Source organism: Balaenoptera ricei, chromosome 8 (assembly GCF_028023285.1).
Source record: "Balaenoptera ricei isolate mBalRic1 chromosome 8, mBalRic1.hap2, whole genome shotgun sequence".
Classification (NCBI taxonomy): domain Eukaryota; kingdom Metazoa; phylum Chordata; class Mammalia; order Artiodactyla; family Balaenopteridae; genus Balaenoptera; species Balaenoptera ricei.
Window position 1 is genome coordinate 62,919,431 of NC_082646.1, and position 14,901 is coordinate 62,934,331.

At 41.5% G+C, this 14,901-nt stretch overlaps 1 protein-coding gene across 1 annotated transcript in view; it reads left to right on the forward strand.

Annotated features, from left to right (window-relative positions):
- Positions 1–64: 64 nt before the first annotated feature.
- NUMA1 (nuclear mitotic apparatus protein 1) overlaps positions 65–14,901 on the forward strand; it is a 76,615-nt gene continuing 61,778 nt past the window's right edge. The window contains exon 1 of the mRNA XM_059930895.1: positions 65–254. The gene's annotated coding sequence lies outside the window, so the exon portion shown is untranslated. The remainder of the gene's footprint in view (positions 255–14,901) is intronic.

Here is a 14,901-nt window from a genome sequence, read left to right on the forward strand (position 1 = left end):
GGCGCGAGGGGGCGGGGCCATAGTTTAAACTAATTGTGTGCTTACGGCGCTGGCGCGAGCCCGCGACCAGCGCGATCCGGGGAAAGCCAGAGTAGGAGCGGGAGAGCGGGGCCAGGTAACCGGCACGGTCCAGCTGCTGGCGTTTGGTTTGGGCGCCCGCAGAGATGCCCGGGCCCAAAAGAGATGCTGGAGAGGCGGGTGTGAGCGGAAGGGCTCCTTCGTAACCGAGGCTGACTGGGGAGAGTCTATCTAGGGTAAGGTTTGTGAGGAGAGGGCCTTGTCCGAGGGGGAGGTGCCGGGCGTGCTTTGGGGGGAGGGTCTGTTTGGGGGCGTGTCCATGGAATCGTGTCTGAGGGCGACGCGAGTGCCGGTAATGCGGGTTCCTGAAAGGCTAGTCGCCGAGGGTTCCTGTAGTGGGAAGGCTTCGCCTATTATTGTTAACAATAGTGGTAGTAGTAATAACAAACATTTTCTGAGCCCCAACGACGTTTCAGACACTGTGCCACACCCTTTATATGGATCGTCTTTTTAATATTCTTAACAGCATTATTATACTTTATTACAGGTGGGCCATCTGAGGTTTATGTTCAGCTTGGCCAGGGTTGCATAGATAGTGCGTGGTTGGCTGTACCGGGGTTTTTGTGGGGTTGGGCTTAAGTGGGGGGGGAGGGGCTGTGTTGGCGGTGCGGGTTGTCTTGGACTAACGAGTCAATTTATTTTGAGCCTCACTTTTCACTTATGATGTAAACAACGAATTTACCTGCCTCACCTACTTTCCTGGGGTTATGAGGGTGAAATCAGGTAAGCTGTTTCTTGGAAGCATCTTGGAGAGTAAACATTTTTGACTATAAGTGATGTGACTGTGTGAAGGTTGTTGATGGGAGAGAGCCCAGCTGGGTTGATGCTGCCTCTTCTGGGAGCCCTCTTTTGCTTACCCCTGAGATAGCGCCTTTCATCTGGTATTTGTGTTTGTCTCCCCTACTAGATAGAGACGGTGTCTTTTGTACCTCCATTCTCATGCCTATGCAGGGTGTGAAATGTATCATGGTCATTAACGTATGCTTTGAAATGAATGAGCTTACTTGGGCTGAAAAGGGATAGGAGCCTGGCTTTTCCATCTGTATTTAGTGGCTTTTGAACCTCTTACTATGTACTCTTGCCTGGAAGGGCACTGCCTTCGAAAAATGTGATAATACTTACTTTAATGCATGCTTCCGTTTCTCTGGGGTCTGTTGCCTGGTTATGTTGCCTGGTCATGTGTTTCTAAAGTTCTGGATAGTCAAGTGTGGTGAGCAGAAACCTTTGATGGGAAGGGAATTGGAGCTCTATATTGTGGAGCTCTTTACTGCTGTAAATATATGGGAACCTAGAGGGAATGTTCACATCAAGTAAGGCAGCTTTCAGCCAGCAGGGATGAATTTATGTGTTCCTCGCTCTCTATTCCTGTGTGGTATTTTCTCCTTCAGAGGAAGAGGCACATGCTTCTTAGTAAAAGCTGCCAAAGTATTCTCTTCTTGGCCCAAGTTCAAGCAAATGATGACTAATTGTAAAGCCTGAATCCTAATCCAAAGCCCAAAACTATACTCCCCCAAACTAGAAGATCTTAACCAAAAGCTCATATAAGGAACATTTCTATTTAGAATGTTCATTTTTTAATTTATGGAATATGGGAGTGGGAGGAATGCCTTGAACTAAGACTTGAGTTCTAGAACTGTTAGGATAGGGGAAAGCCCTGCCACAGATGGATAAACAGAGCTGATCAGGGAATGTTTTGACAGCTGTGTCTAATTGATAAAACCCTATGGTCAGGTATGTCGGGGGTCATTTATTTCAGCCTCTTACCCAGTTTACATTAAACATATCGAAACGTATTGTCCAGACTCAAAATGAGCATTTCAAAGAATGAGACCACTCCCAAAGGTAGTCCATCTTAACGTTAGAACAATTCTAATAAATAATAATTGTTTTGTGCTGTCACTGATTATTTCATTTTACCCATATACATTTACTGTTTGTTTTTTCATTATTCTTTCTTGCATTTTGTCCCTTCTTTTTGTGTCAAATAGATGAATACATCCTTCAGTTTTTTTGTTTTTTTTTTTTTGGCCATGCCAGCGGCATACGGGATCTTAGTTCCTTGACCAGGGATCGAACCTGTGCTCCCTGCAGTGGCAGTGTGGAGTCCTAACCACTGGACCACTGAGGAATTCCCCCTTCAGATGTTTTCTTAGTGAGGGTCTGTTAGTGGTAAATACTCTGTTGGAAAATATCATTATTTCCTTGTCAGTCTTGATTGATAGTTTAGCTGCGTACTAGGCTTCCAATTATTTTTTTTCCCAGCACTTTGAAAATGTCATTTTACAGAAATTCTGGCTTTTTTGGTTACTCTTGAGAACTATGCTCACAATTGAACTATTATTTCATTGTATGTAACCTGCCTTTTTCTCTGGTTGTTTTTAAGATCCTTTTTTTTGTCATTTGTGTTCTGCAGTTTCATTACATGGTGTGGATTTAATTTTATCCTACTGGGGGCTTATAGTGATGCCTCAATCTGAGATTTCATACCTTTCAATTTTGTAAAAATTCCCCTCTTTATTTAAAAAAAATGTTTTTCCAGGCTTCCCTGGTGGTACAGTGGTTAAGAATCCGCCTGCCAGTGCAGGGGATGCGGGTTCAAGCCCTGGTCCAGGAAGATCCCACATGCCGCAGAGCAACTAAGCCCATGCGCCACAACTACTGAGCCTGCGTTCTAGAACCCGCGAGCCAAAACTACTGAAGCCCACGCGCCTAGAGCCTCGTGCTCCGCAACAAGAGAAGCCACCTCAATGAGAAGCCCCCACTTGCTGCAACTAGAGAAAGCCCGCGCGCAGCAACAAAGGCCCAACGCAGCCAAAAATAAATAAAATAAATGAAAAAAAAAACCCCAAAAATGTTTTTCCATCTGTCACTATACAAAAATATTACATTATTAACTATATTCCTCACACTGTACAGTTCATACCCGTGACTCACTTATTTTGTAACTGGAAGTTTGTACCTCTTAATCTCCCTCACCTATTTTTCATCCCCCCAGTCTGCTTCCCTAGCAACCACCTGTTCTCTGTATCTGTGACTCTTTCTGTTTTGTTATGTTTTTTCATTTGTTTTTTAGATTTCACATATAATTGAAATTGTACTGTATTTGTCTCTCTCTGTCTGACTTATTTCACTTACCTAGTACCCTCTAGGTCCATCCATGTTGTCGCAGATGGTAAGATTTCATTCTTTTTTACAGCGAGTAATAGTCCATTAGGTATATGTACCACATCTTCTTTATCCATTCATCTATCCATGGGCATTTAGGTTGCTTTCATATCTTGGCTATTATAAATAATGCTGCAATGAACATAGGGGTGTATATATCTTTTCACCCCGTTTTTGTTTTCTTTGGATAAACACCCAGGAGTGGAATTGCTGGATCATATAGTAGTTCTGTTTTAATTTTTTGAGGAACTTCCATACTGTGTTCCATAGTGGCTGCACCAATTTACATTCTGCCAGCAGTGCATGAGGGTTCCCTTTTCTCCACATCCTCCCCAGGACTTGTTGTTTGTTGTCTTTTTGATAATAGCCATTCTAACAGGTGTGAGGTGATATTTTATAGTGGTTTTAATTTGCATTTCCCTGATGATTAGTGATGTTGAGCATCTTTTCATGTGCCCATTGGCCATCTGTTTGTCTTCTTTGAAAACAATGTTCAGGTCCTCTGCCCATTTTTTAATTTGGTTATTTTTTTTTAATGTTGAGTTATATGAGTTCTTTGTATATTTTGGATATTAACCCTTTGTCAGATATATTGTTTGTGAATATCTTCTCCCATACAGTAGGTCTTCTTTTCATTTTTTTGGTGCTAGTTTCCATTGCTATACAAAAGCTCTTTAGTTTGATGTAGTCCCATTTGTTTATTTTTGCTTTTGTTTCCCTTGCCTGAAGAGACATATCCAAAAAAATATTGCTAAGATCGATGTCAGAGAGCACACTGCTTGAGTTTTCTTCTAGGAGGTTTATGGTTTCAAGTCTTACATTTAAGTCTTCATTCATTTGGAATTTATTTTTGTATATGGTGTGAGAAAGGAGAAAGTCCAGTTTGAATCTTTTGCATGTAGCTGTACAGTTTTCCCAATACTATTTATTTATTTATTTTTAAAGATTGATTGATTGATTGATTGATTGCTATGTTGGATCTTTGTTTCTGTGCCAGGGCTCCCTCCAGTTGCAGCAAGCGGGGGCCACCCTTCATCGCAGTGCATGGGCCCCTCACTATCGCGGCCCCTCCTGTTGCGGAGCACAGGCTCCAGACACGCAGGCTCAGCAGCTGTGGCTCACGGGCCCAGCTGCTCTGCGGCATGTGGGATCCTCCCAGACCAGGGCTCGAACCCGCGTCCCCTGCACTAGCAGGCAGACTCCCAACCACTGCGCCACCAGGGAAGCCCCCAATGCTATATATTGAAGAGACTTTTACTCATTGTATAGTCTCATCTCCTTTTTTGTAGATTGATTGATCATGTAAGTGTGTGTTCATTTCTGCATTCTCTATTCTGTTGCATTGATCTGTGTGTCTTTTTTTTTTTTTAATTTATTTATTTAATTAATTTATTTTTGTCTGCGTTGGGTCTTTGTTGTGGTGCGTGGGCTTCTCATTGCGGAGGCTTCTCTTTGTTTCGGAGCACGGGCTCTAGGCACGTGGGCTTCAGTAGTTGTGGTGTGTGGGCTCAGTAGTTGTGGCACACGGGCTCTAGAGCACAGGCTCAGTAGTTGTGGCGCACGGTTGTGGTGCTCCGTGGCATGTGGGATCTTCCTGGACCAGGGCTCGAACCCATGTCTACTGCATTAGCAAACGGATTCTTACCCACTGTGCCACCAGGGAAACCCTGTGTGTCTGTTTTGGTGTACTGTTTTGGTTACTATAGTTTTGTAGTATAGTTTGAAATCAGGGAGCATGATACCTTCAGTTTTGTTCTTCAGGATTGTTTTGGCTATTCAGGGTCTTTTGTGTTTCCATACAAATTTTAGAATTATTTGTCCTAGTTCTGTGAAAAATTCCCTTGGTATTTTGATAGGGATTGCACCAAATTTGTAGAATGCCTTAGGCTAGAATGGTCATTTTAACAATACAGTAAGTCCTCTACATACGAACCTTCAAGTTGCAAACTTTCAAAGATGTGAACATGCAGTCAAATGTCCAATCATATAAGGTAGTTCACGTGTCTGGCGTACATTGTCACGTGCATGCATCCTCTACAAGTGGTTCTGCTTTTGTGTACTTTTCTGTACAGTACTCTGTACAGTACAGTAGTACAGTATCTTTATTTCAAGCCCAAGATGTCCAGAAGTAAGCATAAAAGCAGCAGTGATGTAGCTGGTGCTACTGTACATTTCAAGGTACTGTACTGTAAGATTAAAATTTTATTTTTGTGTTTGTTTTTTATGTATTATTTGTGTGAAAAGTATTATAAACCTATTATAGTACAGTACTATATAGCCGATTGTGTTAGTTGGCCATCTAGGCTAACTTTGTTGGACTTAGGAACAAATTGGACTTACAAACACACTCTTGGAAGGGAACTTGTTTGTATGTAGGGGACTTAACTGTATTAATTCTTCCAATCCATTAGCATGGTGTATCTTTCCATTTGTTAGTATCATCTTTAATTTCTTTCATCAGCGTCTTGTCTTTTTCTTAGTACAGGTCTTTTACCGCAGTTAGATTTGTTACTAGATATTTTATTCTTTTTGATGCATTTGTAAATAATACTGCTTTCTTAATTTCTCTTTCTGATAACTCTTTGTTAGTGTATAGAAACACAACAGATTTCTGTATATTAATTTTGTATTCTGCAACTTTACTGAATTCATTGATGAGTTCTAATTTTTTTTGGTGGCCCCTTTAGGATTTTCTGTAGTATCATGTCATCTGCAAACAGTGACAGTTTTACTTCTTCCTTTCCAATTTGGATTCTTTTTATTTCTTTTTCTTGCCTGATTGCTGTGGCTAAGACTTCCAATACTATGTTGACTAAAAGTGGTGAGAGTGGGCATCCTGTCTCGTTCCTGATCTTAGAGGAAATGCCTTCAGCTTTTTACTGTTGAGTATGATGTTAGCTGTGGGCTTATCATATGTGGTCTTTATTTTGTTGAGATATGTTCCCTCTAGACCCACCTTTTTTTTTTGTCATTTAAAAAAAAATTTATTTATTTTTGGCTGCATTGGGTCTTTGTTGCTATGCGTGCACTTTCTAGTTGCGCTGAGCAGGGGCTACTCTTTGTTGCGTTGCACAGGCTTCTCATTTCGGTGGCTTCTCTTGTTGCGGAGCACAGGCTCTAGGCGCGTGAGCTTCAGTAGTTGTGGCACGCAGGCTCAGTAGTTGTGGCTCGCGGGCTCTAGAGCACAGGCTCAGTAGTTGTGGCGCACGGGCTTAGTTGCTCCGTGGCACATGGGATATTCCTGGGCCAAGGATTGAACCTATGTCCCCTGCATTGGCAGGTGGATTCTTAACCACTGTGCCACCAGGGAAGTCCCATCTAGACCCAGTTTGACAATAGTTTTTTTAAAATCATAAATGGATGTTGAATTTTGTCAGAAGCGTTTAATGCATTCATTTAGATGATTTTTATTCTTCAGTTTGTTAATGTGGTGTATCAAACTGATTGATTTGTGGATGTTGGACCATCTTTGCATCCCTGGGATAAATCCCACTTGATCATGGTGCACGGTCCTTTTACTGTGTTGTTGAATTTGGTTTGCTAATATTTTGTTGAGGATTTTCACAACTATAAAGTGATATTGGCCTGTAATTTTCTTTCTTTGTGATATCTTTGTCTGGTTTTGGTGTTGTGGTGATGCTGGCCTTGAAAATGTTTGGAAGCATTCCTTTCTCTGTAATGTTTTTGGAATAGTTTGAGAAGAATAGGTGTTAACTCTTCTTTAAATGTTTGGTAGAATTCACCTGTGAAGTCGTCTGGTCCTGCACTTTTGTTTATTGGCAGTTTTTTTAAATTGCTGATTCAATTTTATTACTGGTAATTGGTCTATTTATATTTTCTATTTCTTCCTGATTCAGTCTTGGGAGATTGTACATTTCTAAGAATTTGTCCATTTCTCTTAGGTTGTCCATTTTATTGGCATATACCTCTTTAAATAGTGCCTCTCCCTGATCTCATATTTAACTTACCTTGAACCTTCTATTGTTAATTCTGTCCTCCACATCTCTTATTCTTTTCTTCATGATTTCTGTCTCTATCTTTCTGTGTTACCTCTAGATAATTTCCTTAAATCTATCTCCTAGCATACTAATTACTCTTAAGCTAGAACTAATTTACTTTTTTTAATATATAAATTTAAATATTTATTTATTTATTTTTGGCTGCATTGCTGCCCGTGGGCTTTCTCTAGTTGCGGCAAGTGGGGGCTACTCTTCGTTGAGTTGCGCAGGCTTCTCGTTGCGGTGGCTTCTCTTGTTTTGGAGCATGGGCTCTAGGCACACGGGCTTCGGTAGTTGTGGCTCATGGGCTCTAGAGTGCAGGCTCAGTAGTTGTGGCGTGTGGGTTTAGTTGCTCCGTGGCATGTGGGATCTTCCCGGACCAGGGATCAAACCCACGTCCCCTGCATTGGCAGGCAGATTCTTAACCACTGTGTCACCAGGGAAGCCCCTAATTTACTTTTTGAAGTCTTATTTTCATTAGCTAAGTTTTTCATTTCCTCAGGTACTCTTCGGTTTATTTTCAAATCTGCCTCTTTGTTTTTCATGGTATCTTGTTTTTGTCTTGTTTTCAATTCATCTATATTAATTTTAAATAAATTTAACTTAATGTGTCTGTTCAATTTTCTGAAGCTTTGCGGGTATAATCCTGCCGTTTGTTTTAATGACTCTTTGTCATGATGGATTGTTTCCTCAAGTATTTTATAATTTTGAATTGTGAGCTCATATTCAAAGGAGTATCATCTATGATAGCCTTATGTAGCTTGAGTTGAGGTCAGTTCTCTCAAGAACAGCTTTTTTATTTTTATCAGCTTTGCTTAATTGTAATTTATGTATTTATAATATGCTTTATTTAAAGTAAAAAGAGTTTTTACAGATTTATACACTTACAAAAAGCTGCCCCAATCAAGATACAGAGCATTCCCATCACTCCCAGAAGTTTCCTTATGCCTCTTTACAGTTCATCTTTCCCTTTACCTTGGCCCCAGGAACCACTATAGATTAATTTGTATTTTCTAGAATTTTATCTAAGTCAAATTATACAGAGTGTACCTTTGTGTCTGCTTTCTTTCAGGCAGTGTAATGCATTTGAAATTTATCTATTTAGTACATATATCAGTAATTTGTTACTTTCTGTTCCTAAGTAGTATTCTCTTACATGACTATATCATACCATTTTGTTTGTCATTTACTGTTTTTTTTTTTTTTTTTTAAATAAGGTTTAATTTATTTATTTATGGCTGTGTTGGGTCTTCGTTTCTGTGCGAGGGCTTTCTCCAGTTGCAGCAAGTGGGGGCCACTCTTCATCACGGTGCGCGGGCCTCTCACTATTGCGGCCTCTCTTGTTGCGGAGCACAGGCTCCAGACGCGCAGGCTCAGTAATTGTGGCTCACGGGCCTAGTTGCTCCGCGGCATGTGGGATCTTCCCAGACCAGGGCTCGAACCCGTGTTCCCTGCATTGGCAGGCAGATTCTCAACCACTGCGCCACCAGGGAAGCCCTGTCATTTACTGTTGATGGACATTTGGGTTGTTTCCAGTTTTTGGCTATTGTGATAAAATTGTTGTGAGCATTCATGTACAAATCTTTGAGTGGACATGTATTTTCTTGACTCTTTGGAGTGATATGGCTGGGTCATATGGCAAGTTATCTTTAAATTTTTAAGAAATTACCAGTTTTCCAAAGTGGCTGTACTGTTTTATATTCCCATTGCAGTATCTGAGAGCTCTGGTTTCTTTATATTCTTACCAGCACTTGGTATTGTCAGTCTTTTTAATTTTAGCTGTTCTCATGGAGGTGTAGTGTTATTGTGGTTTTAATTTGCATTTTCCTGATGATGTTGAGCATCTTTTGGCCATTTGTGTATCTCCTGCAGCAACTTTGTATTTGCTCCTGCTGGAACTCAAGGCTGTTCCCAACCTGGGAGTAAAATGTCTGTAATTTTTCTGTACTTGTAGATTTCCAGGCCACAGACTTAGTATAAATTTTTAACTCCAAATCCACCTCTTGTGTGCACCTATGGTTATTAATTCCTAGAAAGTTTTTTTCCTCCCACTTTACTAGATGAGCAAGGCAACCTCCCTTATTTCCCTGTGGACAGATTTTTTTTTTTTTTCCTAGTCTGTCTTTTTTACTGAGGATCCCAGCCTTTATACAGAGATCTCAGTTGTTTTTTATGGGCTCAAGATCTCCTGGACTATGAGGAGGTCACGAATTCCTTACATTGCTGGGACAGCTATGCCTCACTAATCCAATTTTCAGCTTCTTTGTTTCTGTTTCCTGGGATTTCTCCTACTTTCTTGTGAGTTCAGTTTATCTAGTGTCAGTTAGGATCCTATCAGGAAAATAGAAACCACACACAGATTTTAATAGAGTGAATTCAGTAAAGGGGTTTAGTTTAAACCTTTGTTGGAGGGCTGAAAGAGCAAAAAGGGAGTCTTAAAGTAACTTTGATATAATAACTGCATTAAGCAGCTGCCTCATCCAGGACTGAAAAACAAAGGGAAGAAGGTAAGGGTTGTCAGAACCTAGAATTCTGGAGGGATCCGATGGAACTGCATGCACCCTGATTCTCTGAGGAGAGGGTGTTGCTGGTTTCTCAGGAGCTCACAGGAGGGCCCTGGAGGAGCCGGGTTTGGTTGAGCCCTGCCCTGCTGGTGTTGGTGCCTCTGAGAGGGAGTTTAGAAAGAAGCAGGGAAGAATCAACTGCTGTTGTCAAGAAACAGCGAGCCACAGGAAGAAGGAAGTCCCTTGCAGCCTCTTCCTGCCTTCCATTTTCCCTTTAGCACTCCCTGTAGACAGAACCTAACTGGGAGCCCGCTGGCAAAGGTGAGATAGTATTGGTGGAGTCCAAGCCCCAGCATCACAGAGCAGACCATAACAGGGTAGGTGTGGAGCTGAGAGAAAATAACTAGCAAGTCTAAAAGGATTTTTATTATATTTTTCTAAGCATTTCCAGGCATATTTAGTAGGAAGATTTTCGGGTTATCTGGTCCATTATAGCAATAGTCAGTAATAGCGATAGATGACTTTCTTTTTTTTCAGCGTATACTGTGAGCCAAGCACTGTTGTAAGCACTTTACATGAACTGCTTCCCAAAGTTCTATGAGGTAAGTACTATTATTACTACTATAAATTAATCTACCCAAAGCCATACAGTTTGTAAGTGGTAGAGTTGGTGTTCTAATCCAAGCATTCTGGGTTCCATAATGCACATTCTTAACTTCTTTATTGTGCTGAAAGTTCTTCCCTACATCAAACCAAAATCTGTCCTCCTTTAACTTCTACTCACTAGTTCTGGTTTTGGCTTCTTGCAAGGGGACACGTAAGTCTTTCTCCTTGTCTACATGACAAGCATGCATATGTTTGAAAAAAGTTTTCATGTTTTCTCTGGCATAACATCTGTACTCCCCTCACATTTGCCACGACATGACTTTCAGACCCTTCACCACGGTGGTTGTCATTCTTTCTTGCATGTGCTCTGACTTTGCTTTTCAGAGGTGGGGCACAGAGTCATTTTCTACTAACGTGACCTGAGCTGCGTTGATGTTTTGGGTAGATCTGTCAGATTAATGGTTCACAGGGGAGTGTATGGAGTAACAGCCTGTTCTCCACTTCCCACCATAGGCAGCCTTTTTTTCTCCCCAAAGGCAACCTTTTTAATATGAACTGTTGTACCAGGTCCTTACCATCCCATGTTAGTTTGGTTGATTTCTTTTATTCTAAATGCAGGGCTTTATGTTTAGTCCTGTTAAATTATATATTGGCTATTTTTGGTATCATTGAACCTGTTAAGATCTTTTTGCTGGATCAAATCTAAAAACATTGTATTTTCTTTTCTTCACGGTTTATAATTCCAAAGTTTAACAAGCAGACTTTACATGTTTTCATTCTGTCCTTGGTAAAAATGCTAAACATGGTAGGTTTGAGAAGAAAGCTGAATGTTACACCTCTGGAGATCTTACTTCAGTTGATGGAGGTTTGGGGGGAATAGTTTTGACTATTCTTTCTGCTAAATTGGGGGAGGAGCTGTCTGGAAAGGGCAGAATCTTGGCTGTCAATGAGGGGAGGAGAGAGTCAAGGCTAAGGATTGGCCTTTGGGCAGTCAGTCACCCTAATAAGGGACCACTTGGCAGAAGTAAAATGATCTTGTGGCTGTAGAAGGGAGAGAGGGCATATTGCACAGCATGCTTCTGGGTTGAGGCCTCTCTTGGCAGCTGTGTCAGCTGTCCTTTCTGTCCTCTTTAAGGGCCAGTTTCTTTGAAGCCAGTGCAGGAAATGCCAGTGATTCAGCCTTGCATATTTCTTCTGCCTTATTGCAGCTCAGGACTGGTTTGTCTGGTGAGGAGTGAAGACTGTGTGTGTATTTCAGGCTTATTTATTTGACCACCTGGGTGCCTTCCAGTGACTGGCCAGAGACACTTGCTTTGCAGGCTGTCAAGTTTTTGGTACCCTGTGGCAAGGTGAATACAGTGTGACCCGAGGTCTTGGTCCTGTGTGTGGGTAGCAACTGCATTCTGCCCTGTAAGGGGGCATTTGTCAAGTGCCTGACTTCTGGATGGTCTCAGTGAGGGATGAGGTAACAATAGCTTTGATTGCCTACTTTTCTGTCTTTCCTATGGCGTGACGATGTGAGTTTGAGGGAAACCTCTTGTTCCCTTAGAGTTTGCCACTGTACCCCTCATGAACTACTGCAAAGTGGACTCTGTCTGGTTGCTGACCCCCAAAGCCCAGTTTCCTTAGGCAGTGAGCAAATCATAATGAGTGCCTATTATACCTCTCACAGAGCTGAGTATTTAACAAGTGTATCTATAATACAGGATTTCCCTACTCCCCAAGTGTTCAAACCTACAGATACTTTACAAGAATAATGTAACAAATGCTTGTATATTCTTCACCTAGATTCACTAATTGTTAACGGTTTGCTATTTTTGGTCTCTATCCTTCATTTTCTGAACCTTTTGACTGTTAGATGTAAACATCATGTTACTTCATCCCTAAATATTTCAACAAGTATTTCCTAAAAAAATAAGAATATCTTCCTATCATAACCACAATAAAATTACACTCAGAAATTCAGTACATCCGGTATACAATACTTGTTCAGATTGCTCTAATTTTTCCAGTGATGTCTTTCATAGACTTTTTGTCAGTTTGGGATCCATTGAAGGATCATGCATGCGTTAGTTGTCACGACTTTGTCAAGCCTTTATTCTGCTTTAACTTTGAACAGTTTTTAAATCCCTTAATCTTGAATGCCTTTTTGTCTGTCATAGCATTGACATTCTTTAGAGTTCAAGTTAGTTTTTTGCAGAATGTCTCTTAATTTGGATTTGTATGACTATTTCCTCTTGACTAGATACAGGTTAAACATTTTTGGTAGAACTGGATAGGTTAATACAGTAGTTTGATAGTGAAGCTAGAAAACACATGGAAACAGTATTCAGTTTTGCATGACAGTACATAATTTAGCATTCAGTTATGTTGTCTAATCTGTAAGCCCCATCAGAATTGAGAGAAGAGGGAATTCAGTAGGACCTGGAGGTACTAGGAGAGACTTTAGTAGGAAGATGGGGTTTGGAAGATGGACAGAATTTGAGGCAGTTGGAGTATGGTTAGACAAGCTGCTGTTTGGACTTCTCATCCCACTACTAAGGTTATATATCATGAAAAGTGAATTCCCTCTTCAGAGTTTAGAGTTCTGTATCTTTCATGGTGTTTGTACTGCTGGGAAGCCTAATAGTTTAGAGCTCTTGCTTTGGTTTCAGACAGGCCTAGAGACTGTGCTCAGCATTTTGCCAGCTGCCTAACCTTAGGGAAGTTTCCTTACGTGCAAGCTCGAAAGAGTATTGGTAACTCTTTAAAATGGTATTGTGATGCTCAGAGTGAAATATTGCATAAATACTTGAATTAAAACATTTGAATGCCTTTAGGTGGGGGCAACACTTCCTAGTTTTTCCATGTGCCACACTGGAACATTCATTTCTATTACCTGCCTAACCCCTGAAGGGGCTTGAATTTACCACTGCTGGATAACTGAAGGCATGGAAATGAGAAAGGGCTTGGCTCATGCAGAGAGAAATGGGAAGACTGGCTTGATTAGTTCAGAGTGTACAGTGTGGAATAGTGGGAAATAAGGTTGAATAAATGACTTGAGGCTATATAATGGAGGGCTTGGAAAGTTAAGCCAAGGGATTTAGATATGGTGCTTTAGGAAGAAAACCATGGAAGGTTTTTGAGCAGGAGGGACACACTTGGAAATGTGAGTGGTATGGAGCCTCCTGAGGAAGGACCTTTCCTGCTTTAGAGACTGGAGCCCTAGTACGGCAGAGCCTTCCCAGTGCTGACCACGTTGGGGTGTGGTTTGGCTGTCTTGCCACAGGAGGCCAGACTTTCTGCCCCAGTGACTCTTCGTGCTCTGCCACTGACCCACCCCGTTGAACTAGGCTGCGTGGCTTCCCTTCCGGTGGCTGTCTGATCTACAGAATGCTGGGGCTGCCCAGGATGATGTGAGGCTGAGCTGACCAACAGTCGGCAGCGGGATGGGGGAATGAACAGCATTCCTGTCCCTTTTGCCCTTCCTTGGGTGGAGGCTAATTATAAGCCAGATTGCCAGGGATCACTTTGTCCGAACCTGAGAAAGCTGTTCACCAGGAGATAAGTCAAGATGGTTCCTGCCCTTTCTCTGCTTTTTCATAGGTCAGCTTTTTCTCGAACAGGATGTCTACTACTTTCTTTTTCCTTGATCCAGGTTCTTCTAAGTAACCTTCTTTCAATTACTTGAAGTAAACAGGTTACTGCAGGAGGTGGGCAGAGATGTTTAATAAACATGTTCTTCTAGCTGTGGGAGGAGAGTCTAGGGGGTTTCACTGACCCTTGTTGTGAGGTAGATTACCCAGAACTCTTGTGAACCAGGCACTAAACGATGGCTCATACTCATAGGAGCCACTGCAGAGAAGTCCTGGTCTTAAGCTATCATTTCTCAGCAACTGGGTTTCAAAACCATTCTTGTTGTGCTTTAGTGTCCTGAGTTATCTCCCCTTTGAAAGACAGCAGTGAGGAACAGGAAGGGGGAGGTGCATGGATTAGGATGTTTGTGGCTTATGCTGGGAGGCAGGGTGACTAGGTTTCTAGTCCTGATTACTGCTAACCAGCTGTGTGACCAGGGACAAACTGCCTAACCCCAGTGGACTATAGTTTTCTTATATGTAAAAATGAGCAGTTTAGATTATATGATCTAGAAGATTTCTTCCAGAGCCAAAATTTATGATTATATGTGTGACTGTAAATTAGTATAATAGTTTGTCTTTAACACACGTGACATATATTGCCCATACCTTGTCCCCTTCATTGTAATTTTGGGACAATTAGAGTATTTGTAAGTTTGTCCCCCTCAGAGTAATTGTGTTCTCAGCCTTTACGTTTATTCGGGTGATGCTGCCAGTGCTCAAAACATTTTTGACCTCTAAGCCAATCTTTTTTTTTTTTTTAAATTTTATTTATTTATTTATTTATTTTTGGCTGCGTTGGGTCTTCGTTGCTGCACGCGGGCTTTCTCTAGTTGCGGCGAGCGGGGGCTACTCTTCGTTGCGGTGCACGGGCTTCTCATTGCAGTGGCTTCTCTCATTGTGGAGCACAGGCTCTAGGCACGCGTGCTCAATAGT